The sequence below is a fragment of the Perna viridis genome, chromosome 12 (genome assembly GCF_037379345.1).
Source record: "Perna viridis isolate PV_CMFRI_1.1 ecotype Kerala chromosome 12, ASM3737934v1, whole genome shotgun sequence".
NCBI classification, from domain to species: domain Eukaryota; kingdom Metazoa; phylum Mollusca; class Bivalvia; order Mytilida; family Mytilidae; genus Perna; species Perna viridis.
The window spans coordinates 13734675-13753322 of NC_142456.1; the positions used below are offsets into that span (position 1 = coordinate 13734675).

The following is an 18648-nucleotide window of genomic DNA, read 5'->3' on the forward strand; positions in this document are numbered from 1 at the left end:
TATTCATTTTACATTCGTTAAACATTGTGTTTGCTAGTTATATTGTGTACTTAGATTAGCGATCTTGGTGACCTAGATAAAGGTCAATGAAAGTTTCCTGAGATGTGAGATTCCAAATTGTAAAATAGTATTAAAATTTTATTATGAGGACTAACAGTGGCATATTATTTTTGTTCGTGTCAAGTTAGGTATTTTAAGTATTGGTACAATGTTAATAAAGGTTTCTTTAATTATCCTGATTAGATTTGTAAAAATAAAGGAAAACAAGTTCAAAAATATCCTTTATTCAAATACTAGGTTAAAAGAACCTTTACACGACTGGCAAAGCAAAAAGCAAAAAAACTCAAGGTTCATTTGGACAGGTTTTGTCTTTAAAAAATTAATAATCACAATTCGTAAGTCTAGTTGAAGTATTTTCAGTTGATTTAAACAGGTTTAATCATTATTCATAGGATTTTTTTTCATTTTTTGTTTACATAGATTTTAAATCGTGGTTTAACATTGTCGACTGTAGCATATACACTCGCTCTGCACGATAATTCAACTTAAACTAGAGGCTCCAAGGAGCTGAATCACTCAACTGGTTCATTTTTTTCGCCTTTCAAGGACAATAATTTTCACAAGGAGTCATCCTACAAATTTGACTTAATTACCAGGGCTTGCTCTCACTATCAAATATGCAGCCCCACTAGTATATAACCTATACAGGGGTGATCCCAGATTTTGCTCGCTTCAACTAAATTTTTTTTCCCCCAAATAAAATCGAATATATCACTATTTATTGCTTAGCAATCACTTTCGGTCCAAGCGATTGTAGAAATATGGCGTTTGAATGTTCAATTCATTGTGTTTATTTAATTAGAAGTATTTGATGGTGATACCTGTTTATTCATTAGATTCATAGTTTTTCAAAGTAGCTGCTGTGCAGTAAATAGTGATATATTCGTTTTTATTTGAAAAAAAAAATGAATTGAAGCAAGGCACCCTAACTCTGGGATCACCCTTGTAGAAGTTATACACTAGTGGGACTGCATATTTGATAGTGGGAGCAAGCCTCTGACTTTATGAAACGTTTTAGGCCTTATCATAAAGATCACTTCATCTGCTGAAAGCTTTTGTCTTTCTATTATTGTTTTCGAGATGTTGGCTAAAAACTGCAATAATTCCAATTTTCGCCTTTCAAGAGCAATAACTCTTAACAAGGAGTCACCCTAAACTTTAACCCAATTAGAACTTTAGTATAGGTCTCACTAACCACCTCTAACATTTCCAAAACAAATGGCATATATTCAAGCTTCAAACCATTGTGAAGTTTTGAAAATATGGCTTTCAAAATCATCATGCTAACGGTACCATGATCATAGAAAAATTTTGCAAAATTTACTTGAATAAATAAAACATAAAATCAACATTTTTTACCTTTTTCTGCTAACTAACAGCATGGCGGCAAATTATTCACACATTTAATTAAACAATATTCATACAATTTTGTATTAAATTACAAATATGATTTGAAAGTACACATTCTCAGTGTACTAGTACCTTGAAATCAGTGGTTTTACCCCTATGTTTTATAAATAGACATGGTGGTAATGTTTTTAACAGATCATAAATCCAAATGCAATTTCTATGCCAAATACCCCAAAGGGACATTGATGCCAACTTTCATTAAAATCTGTTAAAGTATTTTCAGAGAAGTTGTTTGAAGAAAAGTTTACAGACAACGACGACAGACGCCAAGTGATGGCAATTGATCATATCTTAAATCTGCAAAACAAACTTGCAAAACTAACAAGTCCCTAAAAATTCAGCTACTTGTTCCTTTTAGTTCAATTAAGGATGTTCGCTGGTCTACTTAAGAATAACAAAGATTTTAAAGGGTTGTGAAATCTTTTAGATCTTTAAAGGTCACTGGGCAAAAGGTATTAATGCTATGAAATGAATAAAGCCAAAGTATACCAAAAATCTGACAAAAATGGCTAAACATGACCAGCGAACATCCTTAATTCAAATGAATCGCTGCCAGACTGACCCAATTTTACAAGCTAGGTCATCAAGACAGAAAAGTACATGTATAAAGATGATTTCTTCTTAAGCAAATAGTCACAATATTAAACATTTATAATAAGAATGTACCAAAAAAACATAAGATTTAGAAAATACTAAAAAAATGAATAAATATATTAGGAAAAGCAAAAATAAATACATCTAAAAATATTTAATACAACAAAACTGATCCAATTATGTAGCAGCAGAGAAAGATCCAGAGATTCTCGAAAGAGGGGCCCTGGCTCTGTCAAGGCTCAGTGATTTCCTATACAATCAACTAAATTTTTCCAACCTAAGAGAGGTCCGGGCCCCCTGTGCCCCACTGGATCCAACTATGAGCAGGCCGTAAAAGTGTGTGTATCAGGTAATGTTTCCATTTAAAATGAAGAGTTAGCCCACAAAGTGCAATTTTCAACTCTACTAATTTGAATGTCTTTTAAATTAATGCAAGGAGAATTAGAATTAGGAACAAGACATGATTCATGATCCAAGGACAAAGATGACAACTAGAAAACGTTAATTACCTGATTAACCAACAGAATATACGCATTAACTAAACAACAAATGAGAAACCCAACTATTGCAGCAATCTTGTTTCATTTTCTAAAATTGAATGCTAAAACATTACTTCATGCACTTTTTACTACATGTATATCTTTATACATGGAGTTCTGAAACACAGAAAAGTGACACACTATTTACACTGGAATTATACCTGTCTAAAATCACCTCATAACAGAATTTCTTAACTATTTCATTGATTTTCAAAAGTTTCAAATTCATACAAAACATATTTAAAGAAAACTACATGTAAATGATACACAGTGCCAGGTCTAAAGGTGTGCTTACATGGATTACAGTATCCCATCCTTATCGGAAAATTTGTGTTGATTTCGTGCAAAATTTTGGACAAATATGAGCAAATACATGTAATAGTCTGGTGCCTCTCCATTCAAAATTTCCTTATCTGCCCTTTATGCATTTAATAGATAGCACAGGTAGATTCAAGGCCTCCAATGCTCCAAAAGGTTGGGTTATTATATACCAGTAGATAAATATGGAAATCACAGGAGTATCCCCCTTTTTTGAATTTCTGGATCATCCCCTGAGTGTTTAACACTGTGTTTTTCTGAGTTCATCTGCATCACTTCCCTCATGAAAGTGACACATCAATCATCAAACATTACCTGTACATGTACTTACATGCATACCTGTATGTACATGTAGATACTAAGATAGGGAAACATTTCTATAAGCTTTTAATAAGATACAAATCCTAGGCTATATGTATTTTTGTCACACCTTGCATAAAATACATGTACATGTATATACCTTGTACAATGTTTTATATGATAAATGTGAAAGTGTTCATTGTGGTTTTCTGGGTTCATCTGCATCACTTTCCTCATGAAAATGACACATCACTCATGGAAAGACAATATACAATTACAGCCCTCTGAGGAGGTGAATATCCAAAATTGTCAACCGAACCAGGGTTATTATAAATAACCTTAGTGATATCCAATTGTGGATATTCATTGAATTAGAGTGCCGCAATTGTTATATTATACCAAACAAACAAAGGACTGACAATGCATGGTTATTCACTTGCATATTTGATGGGTTATTCATCGGTGAATAATAGGTTATTCAACCTTTCTTGCGATTAAAACAAAAAATATCCAAATTAATCTTTGTCATGTGAATATATTTCATCCAACAGAATTAATCCTTTATTATGTAAGGTATAATAACATAAAACATTACATGTACATGTAGTTCACAGACATTTGTATAAATTACAAGTATCTCCTCAATGTGCAATCAAGCATGAATAACTTCATTCAAGAAAAAAGACAAATTTTTAAAAAATAAACCGTTACATGTAAAAGAGCAAATTAAGTTAATGAGACCAAGTACAACTCAACGTTTGTTCACTTCACCATTTCCATCATACTGGAATTTTTTTTAATCAGATTAAAAAATTAGGAATATAATGCACATAATGCTATAAATGATTAAATAAACATCCTGGCATACACTATATGTAAATGTACAAGTACCAGTACACTGTACAGGTAAAAACACCTGTGTAATGTGCATGTTCATTAGGTATCACTATACTAAATCACCAAAAGTAGTGTAGCCATTGTTAAACCTTGACACAGACTATTTTCTTGTTAAGGGGGTGATGGCTGGGTTTACATATTTTTTTTGTAAGAGCGAAACATTTTTTTTCAGAAGTGACCAGAGTTGAAATTCTTTAGTGAAAATCGACATTTTTAATTTATGGGGGGAACATTGAATTACATTTTGTTCTATCCATGGTCAAGTATACAATTTGGGTAAAATCAGAACAATTTCTTTTTTTCAAACAAAATCCCAGTCCACTGGCTAATAAAATGGTTGGTGCCTTACATGTTAGTAGTACAAAAACATTATGAAACATCAACACCTATAAAAGTTAGAAGTATAATGTACAATGTACAATGTACTCAAGTACATCAAATACTGACAATGTATATAGTGAGTGCCCAGTAAATTTAATTTTGAACCAAGTGCCAGATGGTGCCATTTTGATTACTCTATTCAAACGATTGGCTAACTTATTTCTGTGACTAAAGTAATTGTAAACCTGGAAAAATTCAACTTAAGTGAAAATCAAGACAGATGCAAGATATTGACTATAATATATTTTTTTTTGTAAAACTGTCAGTTTTCAATTCAAAGTACAAAAGATGAAAACTCTATAAAAATAGGCAATATTCTCTTTCAGTTTTTAATGAAATGTACCATCATAAACAGTAGACAGTATCATTTTCATATTTAAAATCCATGATCTGACTTTTGATTCAATTTGAAAGTACATGTACTAGTAAATAAAACAATTTATCAATGACCTACATGTACATGTAACACACATAACAATATACTCATGTTTGTCTTCTTAGTATACACTGTACTACAAATGTACATGTATGTTAACAATGTGTACATGTATGTTAACAATGTGTACACGTATGTTAAAACTATTAACAGCTGTAATACTAAGCCTGTAGATGCCCATCTTTGTTCTTTTCTGGTAAAACTGGTTGAGCTTCGAGTCTCTCATTAAGTTTAGAATAGGTGTAATACATTACACCAAATATGACGAGAAAGTTTCCACACCACCATAAAAATGTTTTATGCTCATTGAAATACATAATGGCAATTATTGTCTGAATAACTGACTTTGTTGTGTTACTGACATGATGTGTGATAGGTGAGGTGTGCTTAATCTGTAGCACACTGACCCAACCAATTGACATGCTCAGTATGCCAGATAATGTCAAGTATATCCAGAAATTGAGTTGAAAGACAAATTTGGAGGTTAAAACTTGTGTTAACTGACCAGTGCTATACACAAGAGGGAAAAAAATAATTGCTCCATTAATATTATTATAATAAGCCTGCTTGAATGTATTTCCTTCAACCAATGGCTGGACTCGCTTTATAAATATCCCAGACAATGCAGTTGTCAAACTGGCAAATATTCCATAAATTATTCCCCAGACACTTAAAGTTCCAGAGGCATCCTCTTGATCAATGCCAATAAAAAATCCACATGTCACAATTAGACACGCTATGATCGCCTTCCATGTAATTGGTTTGTGGAGCATACACTGAGATAGTAATATTGTGAATATCAAAGTTGAAGATCGTGCTACTTGGTAAAATGCTACACTGATATGTTTTAACATTAAATTATTCATCGTCAGACTTGCCACAAAAACACAAGAAAATCTTAAAAAATCCTTTTTGAAGAGCAAATCCCATTCTATACTAGGTATTTTGATTGGTAACTTGGTTCCCCTAGTGAAAAATTTACACAACTGTATCCCTGCTACAGCTGAAAAGCACTGATACCAGGCAACAAATATGGAGATATCATCATCACCATAAGTCCCACTGAGCATGTGCTTGTTTAAAAATACCATAGATATAGATACCACCCAGTATAACAGTACAACAGAACACAACTTCCCAATAGAAGACCTTTTCTCCATGACTTTGAATTCTCGTTTATTTTTATTTGAAGACTAAGGAAGGTCAAAGTTTTCCTGCAAAAATAACAAGTAAGCAATTCTAGTCAATTACACAAATATTGTATCTGAGTAGATACAAGAATTTTATTCACTATAGAACCACACTGTTTGGATCTTGTTAGTCTCCTTCTCGCTTTCCTTTTTACCCAGAGTATTTGTTGTTGAAAACTAAGGACGGACTTGTATTTAGCTAACTATTTCCAGGTACATTAACATAATACATAGTTATCAAAATTGTTCATTTTGTATTACATGTATTACAAAACTTATTATAGTGTAAAACATTTAAGTCGTATTTTTATCATAGTATTTACGCATAAGACTAGAGGTTTTCATTGATAGATTTTAGTCTTTACTTGTTATGATATAAGAATAACCCCTCTCATGATTTAATAAAAAAAAAAAAATTTATAAGTAATACACATTCAATCTTACACCAAAATAAAAATAAAAAAAAGTTGACAAGTAATAAAAAAAAATACACAAACATACTTTTTCTTCTATTCAATATCTTTTTATCCATCTGATCATGCCATCACCATCCATCAGGGACTTTGTCCTGCAAAAAGTATAAAAAAAATTATAATTTCTACATGTATTAAAAGGGATGGAGCTTCAGCAACTTCCTGCATTAGTAGATCCTCTGTCAAAACATGAAGGGCTCAAAATCTTTCCTTTAGAAGTGATGTATTTTGGAAGTGACATAATTGTTTGATTTTTTAATGCAGGTACACATCATGTATTAAAGGAAGTCTTGCATATTCCCGTGGTGTTGGTTAAAACTTATACTATTACAATGTATGTATAAAAATATCATTGTACATTTTTAATAACATCAAATGTAATTTTAGTACAAATAGAACTGTCCCTCACAGGCAAAGCCTAAAATCATATTTAAACAAAAATTATTTGACTACCGGTATGAATTTATGGATCAGTGCATGTTTTCTGAAGGGAAACAATCTGTATTCAAATGTTTATATAAAACATTATAACAAAAGTACTGACTTTCTGTACAGTGCTGAAACATATTACTATAATAATATTAAGTTCAGCATGATGCAGCTTGAAAAAAACCACAGAGGTTGAACCCTGTAGAGTGAGGCAGTTATAGACAATACATTTTATCAACTCTGAATATTTATTAAGACATTTTTTTTAACACAGCATAGGTTTGTGAAACAGAATGTCAATGATTGTGGTCATAGAATTTAAGTACCAGTCCATATAAAAATCAGACACTGCCTGTGGTAAAGTGTAGAAAAACACATCAATCAGACAATGCTTTTTTGGTTTACATATGCTATATTTTTATTCGACAATAGTAATTTCTTTATTCAGATCTGTACTTTTGAGAAAATGACACTTTTAACATCCCATAAAAATCAACTAAATCAAACCAAATCAAGAAAGATAACTCTTTCAAAGTGCAAATTTCATGTACAGTCTATATAAATTTTATCTCAAAAGTGCTACCCCAAATGAAAAACTAAGAATGGTTATGCTATATATAATGGTTTCTGAACAAGAAATAAAACTGAGTTTGGTAGGTTTTTGACATGTATGAATCACCTCCTGTCTGATTTTTATAAAGACTGCTACTTAAAATTTGAAATTGGACACTTTCATGTACCTTCAATGGTCCAAAATTCAAAAATCGAAAGAAGATTAGATTTGGCATAAAACAAAGATTGACCCAATTATTTAAAGTAATCAATTTTTGCTGAAAATAATTTTAAAGATATTTAGTACAAGTACAATTGGTGAAAACTTAGGGTAAGGGACAAAACTCTTAAAAATCATTGGAACATTTGTATTCGGCATTTTACATCAATCTCATGTCAGCATCAAAGTAACTTGGATTGATTTCATTCTATTTCAAATGAAGCTTGATAAGCATTGATGAAATTGATGATGGTACAAACATATCACTGGTTTCAAGAGTTGTAACCCTTTCCCTACGTCTACCTCCTCAAGTTAAATGTGAATTCAGAGGACTGTGTAAAAAGGCAACATATGTACAGCTAGTAGGTCATTCTGGTCTCATTAAGGCAGATAATGAGAAATTGGAACACCTGGCAGTAATGAGTTTTTTATTACTTAAAAATAATAAGTCACGAATGATTATTCTCACAGACTTTCATGCACCAGCTACTTATTACAAATAAAATGTACTTAACATTCAACAGCCACCAAAGTTTTAAGTTAATATGAGACAGGGTCAATGATAAAAAATACACTTGCCATTGCAGATTCATGTCAGTTTCACCATATAAGTACAAAAAAATGTAATTTGAGTTTCACTTGTACTGACTAGTACTAATTGCACTTTCCTTTGGGTTTTCATTGGTGAACATTATGGCTTTCATGTGTTATTCCACATGCAGGAGCAAACTCAGCAAAACTAGAAGAAATATGCTTATTTCTTGACAACTTTTCTTAAAGTCTACAACTATGAGTGACTCTTCTTTTACATGTTCTTGCAGTTCGCCCTCACACTTGGATTTCTGCTTCCTAGATACAAATCTATTGGTCTTCTGTAAGGCATCATTTGTCATATAAAGTTACCACTGGATTGAGCCACTCTTACACAATGGATTGATTAATTGTGGTTTTACATTTGTAATTCACGTATGTACTTTATGCACTTCAGTACAAGAATTTCTAATTAACAAAACAGAACCCTGCTTTGTAGTTTGTACTAGTCTTAACACAGGGCCAGATTTGTATTTTTGCTGGGCTGCTTAAGCTAACAAAGCAACTGAGCTTGGAGGTAAATATAATGTAGGCATGCCATCCCACTCAGACACATTATTCTGACTGTAAGCCAGCCAGTCATTACTTGACGTTCTATATGGCCTATGCATTGCAGAAAAGGAGTGACTACCAATTTTAAAGTCTGGTTTGACTTTGCCATGGATTGATTGATTGTTGATTGTGGGGTTTAACGTCCGAGCAGCAATATTTCAGCTATATTCGGACAATGGACATGAAATGAAAAAAAGGGATGGGACAAAAGGATAATAGGGTTGATAAATTTTGATTGCCACCAGAAAAAGGGAGGGATGGGTAAAGTCAGGCAATTTAGCCTCCTGTGGCGGAACGCAAAGGTTCCTACTCCTATCAAATACCACAGCAGGGTTCTTTAATGTGCAAGAAACGTGGCATCTTTCCCAACACCGTGCACCACTATGGTTTATTGTCAGGTTTTCCGTATTATAGCCTAACAACCCCAGCATGTAACACGCCAGGTGTATCCCATTCCAACACCTAAGGCACACATCCCAGTTGCTCTTTGGGCAGAGCACCTAGCCCCCAGCTACATGTAGGTTTCTGAGCACTATTTAGTCGCCTTTTACGACAAGCTTAGCACTGCTGCAGGCCTATACTTTTAGCACACGGACCTGCACGGGGCGACTTTGCCATGGACAATCAAAGCAAGAACCCTAACATAACACTAATTAATGCAGTATGACACACATAAATGTAGATAATAATGATAAAAACTATATTGGACTAAGTTTTTTTTCATAATCAGATGGTGTTAGAAATGTTAAGTGTTGCTGAAAAGACATTTAGACCAGACAGGTGTATGTCAGGGGACAATGCATGTACCGTATAACAGTTGATGAACATAAAATACAAAGTTGATTGATTGACTGTTGAGGTTTAATGCCCGAGCAGCAATATTTCAGCTATATTCAGGCGATGAACATGAAATGGATGATATAATGAACATGAAATGATGACGAAATGAAAATGGGATGGGACACAAGGATAAAGGGGTTGACAAATTTTGATTGCAACTGGAAATTGGGAGAAGTTGGTTGGGGTATGGCAATTTAGCCTTCTGTGGCGGAGCCCTATGGTTCCTTCTCTGGGAGAATACCACAGAAGGGTTCTTTCAAGTGTGAACGTGGCATCTTTCCCAACACGTTGCACCACTATGGTTTGCAGTCAGATTTTCATTATTATGGCCTGACGACCCCAGCATGAAACATGCCAGGGTTACCCCATTCCACCACCTGGGGCACACATCCCAGTTGCTCTGTGGGCAGAACCCCCTAGCCCCCGGCCAGGATTCTGAGCACAATTTGGTCGCTTTTTCCAAGAAGCTTAGCGCTGCTGCGGGTCTGTTCTTTTGACATTCAGACCCACAAAGGCTACAAAGGGAAGAAAATGATATCAATATGATTGGATGTACATGTTAAAAATCCTGGTTTATGACTTTGTTTGTATGATATTTGCTTAATATTAAGTTAAAGAAAGCTTTTTTGGTAAATGTAATGTGCAAGTTTATTAATTATATGTACATTTGCAAAGTAATTGTATGGTATGGATGTATGGTAATTTAATTAATTACAAGTACTTTCAAATGTATTTGACCCATCCCTGGTGGTGTCTCAGTATTGTTTTTTCTAATAGGGTAAGACTGTTTTTCTAATAGGGTAAGATCAAAGGATGAAAATTCAATCCAGATGACCAAATATTATTTACAAATGTACATCTAACATGCCAGAATGAAAATCCATGTACATTTGCATTTATACATGTAGCAGGAACACTCTGGATTCTAACCATAAATGACTGTGTTCTGTCACAGGGGTCTTGTTAGACAACACTGTGCAAATGTGAAGTTAAATATCACACAACAAATAATGGTTGATAACACATTTTATACAGATTACTTTAACAATTAAATGACGAGAACAGAGAGGTATAATCTATCAGTCTACTGATCAAGTTGTTCAGTAAGTAATTTTCGCCAACTGATTTTTTTATCCTCTCCTGTGTAACAAGTTCATATCAAAACTTAATGAAAAAAAGTATAATAAATTGCTGATATATAATGCTCTCAAAAATGTGTTATCAATTAACGACTTTCATAGAGAAATAAAGTTCTGGTGATTAGATTGGCGAAAATTGCTTCTTTCTTGAAAACGTAGAGATCAACTCCACTAGTATCCATACACGACCATAGTCTTAATAATTATGTCGTCTTGAAAGGCGAATTTTATTTGCTTGATCGCCTCCCTCCGATTGAGGCATAAACGTCAGATTTAAAAAAAATGTCCCACTCGCACCAGCAAATCATCCCAAATGTCGTGAATATCTGGACTACCCTCCCCCTTTTCTATTACTAGGCATTGTACTAAGCGTCAGCTTACAATGAAACATTGTCATGATAAAATAATGATGTTAATCATTTAATAGTGCTGGAGATACTGTGTAGGGCAACATACTACAGATCATATCACAAGATACCAATATTTTGTTGATCGCATGTCAAAGCATACACGGGAGCTAATCATGTCCTGTGTAATGGCGAAACAAAGGTTGGAAAAGATGTGAAAACAATCCGGAAAAAAGATAAGCTTTCTTGAGGCATGTACCGTTCATTCGGGTGTGTATGAGTGTCTGTTTTTAATTGTTATTTTTCATTTACTTTTATTTCATGTTTTTTCTTTGTTTTTGTTTTGTTACTATTTGCAAGGAGTTAAATATAGTCTACTATAAAGATCCTCGTTATTTGTTTTATTTTTCAATGTATTTTTATTAATTTAAAGTGCTAAAAATGAAAAAAAATAGAACTCAGGGACTGTATTGAAAATCAGTCATCATTCGTACAAAAAATGCATCAAAACAAAACAATCATCACGACAAACGAAAGTTTGTTTTAAAGTTTTGGTGTACATGTATAACCAGACCCATCTCTGATCATAATTCTAAGGCGAGTACCGAACAAGGGATTTCGAAGTTTCTAATGCACCTACCTAACACACGGCTATATTATATATCTTTGGAAAGGTCTTTTATCGTACTTTCAGAATTGCTTGGTCGTAAAAATGGGAGGTGGTAACATTTTTTAAACTGCAAAAACAGCAAAAACTGTTTTGTATTTCAAAATCATATAACATTTAAATAAAAACGTCGTTTTAAAAGTAACCATACTTTAAAATTATATCAAAATTGTTAATTAAGCAAGCTAAATCTAAGTTTTATTCATTTTTAAATTAAAGTTACCTTCCAGAAGTTCTCTAGAATTTTAGGGTAAAAAAACGTATAATTTTGTAAAAAAAGAAAAAAAAAACAAAAAAAAAACCTAAATTTTTTTAGAGTTTCCATACTAAACGACCGGCATTTTTTTCTGCCTAATAAACATAAAAAAAACTTATGTTTTCATCACAAGAACATATTTATCTATTTTTGTAAACCTAAGATCGCGGTTGATTCGCCACTATTTTGCTTGAAATACTGTTTTTTAAACGCGAAAATGCGGAAAAAGGTATTAAAGCGTTAACTTAAAAGTATTACAATCGATGAAACTTTTTGAAAAGTAGCGGAGCTTTGATGTTTTTGGTCCGTTCAAGCATCAGTCCGTACGTCCATACCTCCGTCCGTGCGTCCGTCATAACGTCTTGTGGCCTAGGTTAACGCCTCCGTTTTTTACCGATTTACTTAACACTTTAGTGGCCCAGTGCAGGTCCTGGTGTCGAAAGAATAGACCTGCAGCAGCGCGACTAAATTGTGCTCAGAACCGTAGCCGGAGGCTAGGGTGCTCTGCCCACAGAGCAACTGGGTTGTATGCCCCAGGTGGTGGAATGGGGTACCCCTGGCGTGTTGGGGTTGTCAGGCTATAATACGGACAACCTGACCGCAAACCATAGTGGTGCACCGTGTTGGGAAAGATGCCATGTTCCTCGCACGTTAAAGAACCCTACTGCGGTATTCTCCCGGATTAGGAACCATAGGGCTCCGCCACAGGATGCTAAATTGCCCGACACTACACACCTCTCCCTATTTCCAGTAGCAATCAAAATTTGTCGACCCCATTATCCTTGTGTCCCATCTCATTTTTCATTTCATCATCATTTCATGTTCATTGCCTGAATATAGCTGAAATATTTCTGCTCGTTCGTTAAACCCCAACAATCAATCAATCAATCAATCAATCAATCACACTTTAGTGAATGATAAGTAGCAATAATACCTTACACGTTTTTCACATACATCGGTCAATGGGCAATATTTTATTTGGGTACATACATGTACAGGATTGAATTTTTCTAAAGTGTGTAAATGTTTGCGCGTTGGATATTGTGAGCTCTTCAAGTTTGCCCCCTTTTAGGTAGACAAACATACAATTACGAATAGAATAATGAATGTAAATGCAGGCCATATATCTTTTCATTGTTCACTCGGATATTAATTAGCAAAACTTTTAGAAGTTATAGGCTAATCATTAATGTCCATTCTTAAAATTTCTTAATTTTTAACCCAAGTTGCTTTATGGCTTTTTGATGATTATGATGATTGCCCAATGTGAGAGAACGGCTTAAAAACTGTCAATTGTTGAATGCGGGATGCCAAAACACTTAAGGTATTTCATGACATTTTTGTTACCTGATATAACCTCAAAAAGAGCAGATTCAGTGAGCTATATTGATGACTTACACAGGAGTTTGAAAACTCGTACGGCACAGATGGATTGTTTTCCTGAAAGCATTTGGTAAACAGGAGTGGCTGCATATAAATCTGAATATACCAACAGATATTAAAGACTCCCTTTCCCCATTTTTTCCTAAACATGAATTAAAACACGACAGAGTATAAAAGCCATCAAATCGCAGAATGTGTAACTGAAAACGGATGCTCCAGTATACACAGAAAATGGTCGACATGTCTGCTCGCATACATCAGCTCACCTCGTCATTGGTTTACAGCATACAACATGATAAATTATACTGATGTTGTATTTATACTTGTTGAACACAGTCCACAAAAGAATTAGCTGTCTGTCAATCGTAGGTAATTTACATAGCTCAATACAAGTCCGTGGTAAATTTCTAAAGTACCTAAAGTAATCATAGGTTTCGACATGGAAATGAAACATTTCAATAGCTTAGAAGCAGCATAGTTGTTCTGAACATGATCAGATCTTTGCTTTGGTTGCACCAGTAAAAGCAATGATTTTTTTCGTCTATTGGCTGGGTTTTTAATCGACAACTGGTGATTCTCTGAATGCGTTGCTAAGTATTTTCAATTTCTATACCTCCTAACAAACATGGAATGCGGCAACTGTTTCAACATTCATGTCAACTTTGACATCATATTGGCAAATGCAGTGGGAATATATCAAATACAAACATGCAAAGGTTGTCAGCTACAATTTAACCTCGTGACATGAAGCGCAAATTCTATGAAAGTATAAGTCCTCTACTAGAAAAAATGACATTCGATAAAGTGCAGTTGCAAAGTGTGACTAGAGCCTTTGTACGCAATGACACAATGCATTTGGACAAACCTGAGTTTTTTCCTTATATATTTAAAAGGAATTCAATTAAATTATCCCTTTTCTACGTTGCTGTAAGATTTCTCATCAAAAAGTCATGTAATAAACCCTGTCGATAAAGGAGGCAAAGTCTTTAAAGATTTCATCAGTGTCATTTTGTTCGCAGTAGGATATTTACTGAAGATCAGTAATCCTAATTTCGCGTCTTCAGTGGAGTAGCTACCATTGACGCAGCGACACACCTGCGTGCACAAAATTTTCCTGTGAGTGGGGGTGGTGGTCTTATTTTTTTATAGCCAAGAGAAAAACTGAAGTATGAATGTTCATATGGCGGGTCTATTGTATATTGAATCTGTGGTCATTTGAAACGAGATGCTATCGATTGAAATATTTCCGGATTTATCACAATTCTCTTCCTAACTTGTTTTGATTTTAAACGTTACAAAGTTATACTTCCGCAAAAATTAAAAAAAGAAGGCAGCAGCAGAGTCATGTCTAGCTTCGAAACGTTGCTCTAACTATTTTTTGGTATTTTTTTTTAGATCTAGATCGCAAAATAAAAAAAAAAAGATCAAGAGCTACGATTCCGCAGCTAAGTCTTGTCAAAAGATAGATTCCTTTTTCCGTAAACGAATAGCTATTCTAGATAATACATGTTATAGTGTCAATGTCCATTCAGATGATCAGGCTACGGAACCAGATTTCAGACAAATCAATGTCAAGTCCGTCTAGTCGCAGTGATAGTTGTTCATCAAACCAGTCCTCTATCAAAGGCCTGAAAAGAAATGGCCCCTCTTATCCTGATATTGGTGATATACCGAGAGAAGTTATGACCCGGGACAACAATATCAAAATGCTTATCAAAAAGACTAGCTGGGAAAGTGTAGACAATTTCTCTTTCCCGTCTGGGTATGTACCATTTTCTATCATTGATCTAAAATAAATCACCGGCCATTATTTAAATTGTCATAAAATATGGACAACTATAGTAAAAAAAAATACTAAGGAATAATCCAGATTCACAACCAATAGGGCAAAGACAAATTCGAGGCAAGACCAAATAAAATAGAGTTGTCAAGGATATGCCGGATGTTATCAAAATTAAGTCACGCAGGATACGTGTTACGGACCTAAAGTCTCATCAGCTACGTTTATCAAAAGTATAGTCAAATCGGTTAAAAATAGTAAAACTTTAACAAAAATACGCTGACTTAGGGAAAATAAAATTTCACATCTGAAACATATTAAAAATAGGAATCAACTCTAAATTGTCCATCATCTACCATATAAATTATATTAAAAGTGGAAGTTTACCCCCACCCCAACCCTCAGGTTTTTTGGTTTTTTGTTTTTTTGTTTTGTTTTGTTTTGTTTTTGGTTTTTTGTTTTTTTTTTTTTTGTTGGGGGGGGGGGTTGAACTAAGACTGTCCATGCTAGGGGATTCATTTGACTTCGTGTGTTTAATCTTGTTTAAAAAAAATAATAAAATGAAGTCATCAAGCTGAAGAATATCGAGGTTAACACAATTTAGTCACGTAAGACACGTGTTTCGAACCTATAGTTCGCATCAGTAAATTGCCATTGAAATTTGTGTACAGCTGTGTTCGACTGTTGGAATTGAGAAACAATCATTAAAAAAACTATATATGTACTTTCAATAATGAAAGCAAACCTAGTGCATATTGTCCTACACTAGTCCTTCGTTCGTTCAAGTGCAATTTTTGCTATCTATAGGATGTTATTTTTGATAAATTCAAATGAAATAAAATCTTGACTTTCAGAGATATTGGTGGTATTAAGAGAAAACTGTCTCCCTTGTAGTTAAAGAAGCATCAATGCTTAAGGTATTCCGTCTCTCAAGATGCCTTGTATTGATATTGCTGTGTGTTGTTTGGGAATGAAGGTGCTCGCGATAAATCGTTTGTTACTTCTCGCCTGTCTTAGATTGGTCGAACATTCATAACTATATCAAAAGACACGAGCGTTTTGACTCACATTCCCATAATGAATGACCTGCCCAGCACTTTGTAGATATGAGAGACTCAAAGAACGAACCGGTCACATCTTTACTTTCATCAAAACGGAAAGACGACATTGGACGAAACAGACACATCCATCGTGAGACAGTTGAAGTTCTCATATTATGTGGACGCCAAAACATACCAATAAGGGGACACACACCCGACAAAAGTAGTTTTATGGCAATATTGCAGCACACAGCAAATCGTGACGAGATTTTAAAGCACCATTTAAACAACCCACTAGCTAAGGTGAAATTCACCTCTCCAGACTTTCAAAACGAGATCAATATTTGTGGGGATATGGTAAAAAAGAAAATTGTCGAATCGTATAATCAGGCCGGGTACTTTGCTTTAATAGGCGATGAGGCCACCGACGTGTCTACCCACGAGCAGGTTTCTGTATGTGTCAGATTTGTCGACACGATTGATGGTAAACTGAAACTTAGGGAAGGGTTATTAGGATTCGTGAGGGCAACTGATACCACAGGTGAAACACTCACAAATCTATTCATTGCCACGGTAGAAAAGTATGGTATCGAGGTACAGAACATGAGAGCACAGGGTTATGATGGGGCGGCCAACATGTCTGATGTGTTCAGGCAAGAAATTAGCCATGTTTTAGGTAAGTTTGTTAACTGGCGCTCGCCTAAATGTTCATGCAGTAATAATTTAATTTCAGAAGTAACACGGATTCTGATTGGATAAAAAAAATTGTCCATCAGCTCAAAGACCAAATTCTGTAATAACTGCGACGTCATGAAACTTTTTTTAAGAAACGAGCCCGGTTTAATTTTTTTTTACCTAGTTTTGAAAGCACAAGAAGGCGGACCGGCAATTCGTAGAAAGATAGCTATGGATACCCTTCATATCATTCTCGTATGGCTTCACGCGTATTTGCATCCTCCCAAATCAGGGTTTTGAGTCCAACCTCGCTCCCTCAAACCCCTGACATCACTAATTTATATTTGCAGATATCGTCCAGCCAATTCCGATTGATTGCTTCTCCCGGTGCGAAGCACCAATGACAATCGATTTAACATGTAATGTCAGTGGAGAGGTAAACAATAACAGGAGGTAATGGACGAACCGATATAGTAACTGATAGTTGTAAGATGTCACAAATGATTCAATATAAACATAAATGATTAGTGTAGATTATGTTTAGAGTCTACCGAAAAAATAGACTATCTGTAGCCATTATGTAAGTTATATCGAAGAATTTCTATTAAAAGTGATTTGATTGGATGTTGGATTCGGGTTAAATTTAGGTAACTCACTAGATGGCGCTTGACGATACCCGCTAAATTTGAATGAGTAATGCCAGGGCTTTATGGGACGAAGGTGGACTCAAAACATTGACTTGGGAGGATGGCGTACTTGTACCTTGTAAAAATAGAAATATATAGACTGCCATAACATTCTTTTTAATTGATAGTATACGTATATTGGCAAAATGCCTTAGATTTCTAAGGCAATTTAGCCTCCTGTGGCAGAGCGCAACGACTTTTGATGCAAATTTTGGTACTTTTCATCTATACAAATATTAACAAATTTGCATTTTTGGGACTAATAAGATTATAAATAAATCCAATAAAATTCCGGAAATGTAGACACTTTTTGAAATTGACCCCATTTATGGTCAGAATCGTGGGGGGAAATGGTCAAGGTCCTTGCGTCGTGGCAGAATTGATTTCGGATCGGACCATAAGCTAGGTTCAGACATCATCGTTTGCTGCAATGTCACTGGAGCGATAATCAGCTTGAGTAAGGGTGTTAGATTAACTAAAGGCAAACTTGGAGTGCCAACCGAGCCTTGCACACAAGATGCTTCCTGTTGTTTTGAAAAGTATTGCGACAATTTACTTTGTCCTTTTCTCGCAATTATTTAGTTCTGAGAAGGCGGAGTTGGTTCTATTCATTTGATTGTCCAAGGCACTTTCAAAATACGTATCTTTCAGTTGAACGCGTACAATTGTCACACGCAAGCTAATTTGACAAAACTAAATGCAAATTAAAACTGTATATTTGATCTTGAACATTTTCAAGAGCAATGTAACTACGCAGTAAATTACATCGCAAGAGGAAGTAAGTTTCAATAAAATTAGCTGTGTATTAAAAAAATGCCAAGTTTTTTTTAACAAAAGCTAGAGTTTATACAGTGCTAGAATGTTGCTACGTTGGCTAGATAGGATGTGAAAAA

General features: G+C 34.5%; 1 pseudogene across 3 annotated transcripts; it reads right to left on the minus strand.

Annotated features, from left to right (window-relative positions):
- Positions 1-268: 268 nt before the first annotated feature.
- Positions 269-11479, minus strand: LOC148601288 (GDP-fucose transporter 1 pseudogene; annotated as a pseudogene). Of its 3 annotated transcripts, none has more exons than XR_015917082.1 (3): positions 11400-11479; positions 6627-6693; positions 269-6149 (listed from the first exon to the last, which is right to left on the minus strand). The product of XR_015917082.1 is annotated as a GDP-fucose transporter 1 pseudogene, transcript variant X3 (transcript). The 3 variants fall into 3 exon arrangements; XR_015917080.1 differs by having other exon boundaries at positions 11303-11468; XR_015917081.1 differs by having other exon boundaries at positions 11378-11452.
- Between the last annotated feature and the right edge of the window lie 7169 nt (positions 11480-18648).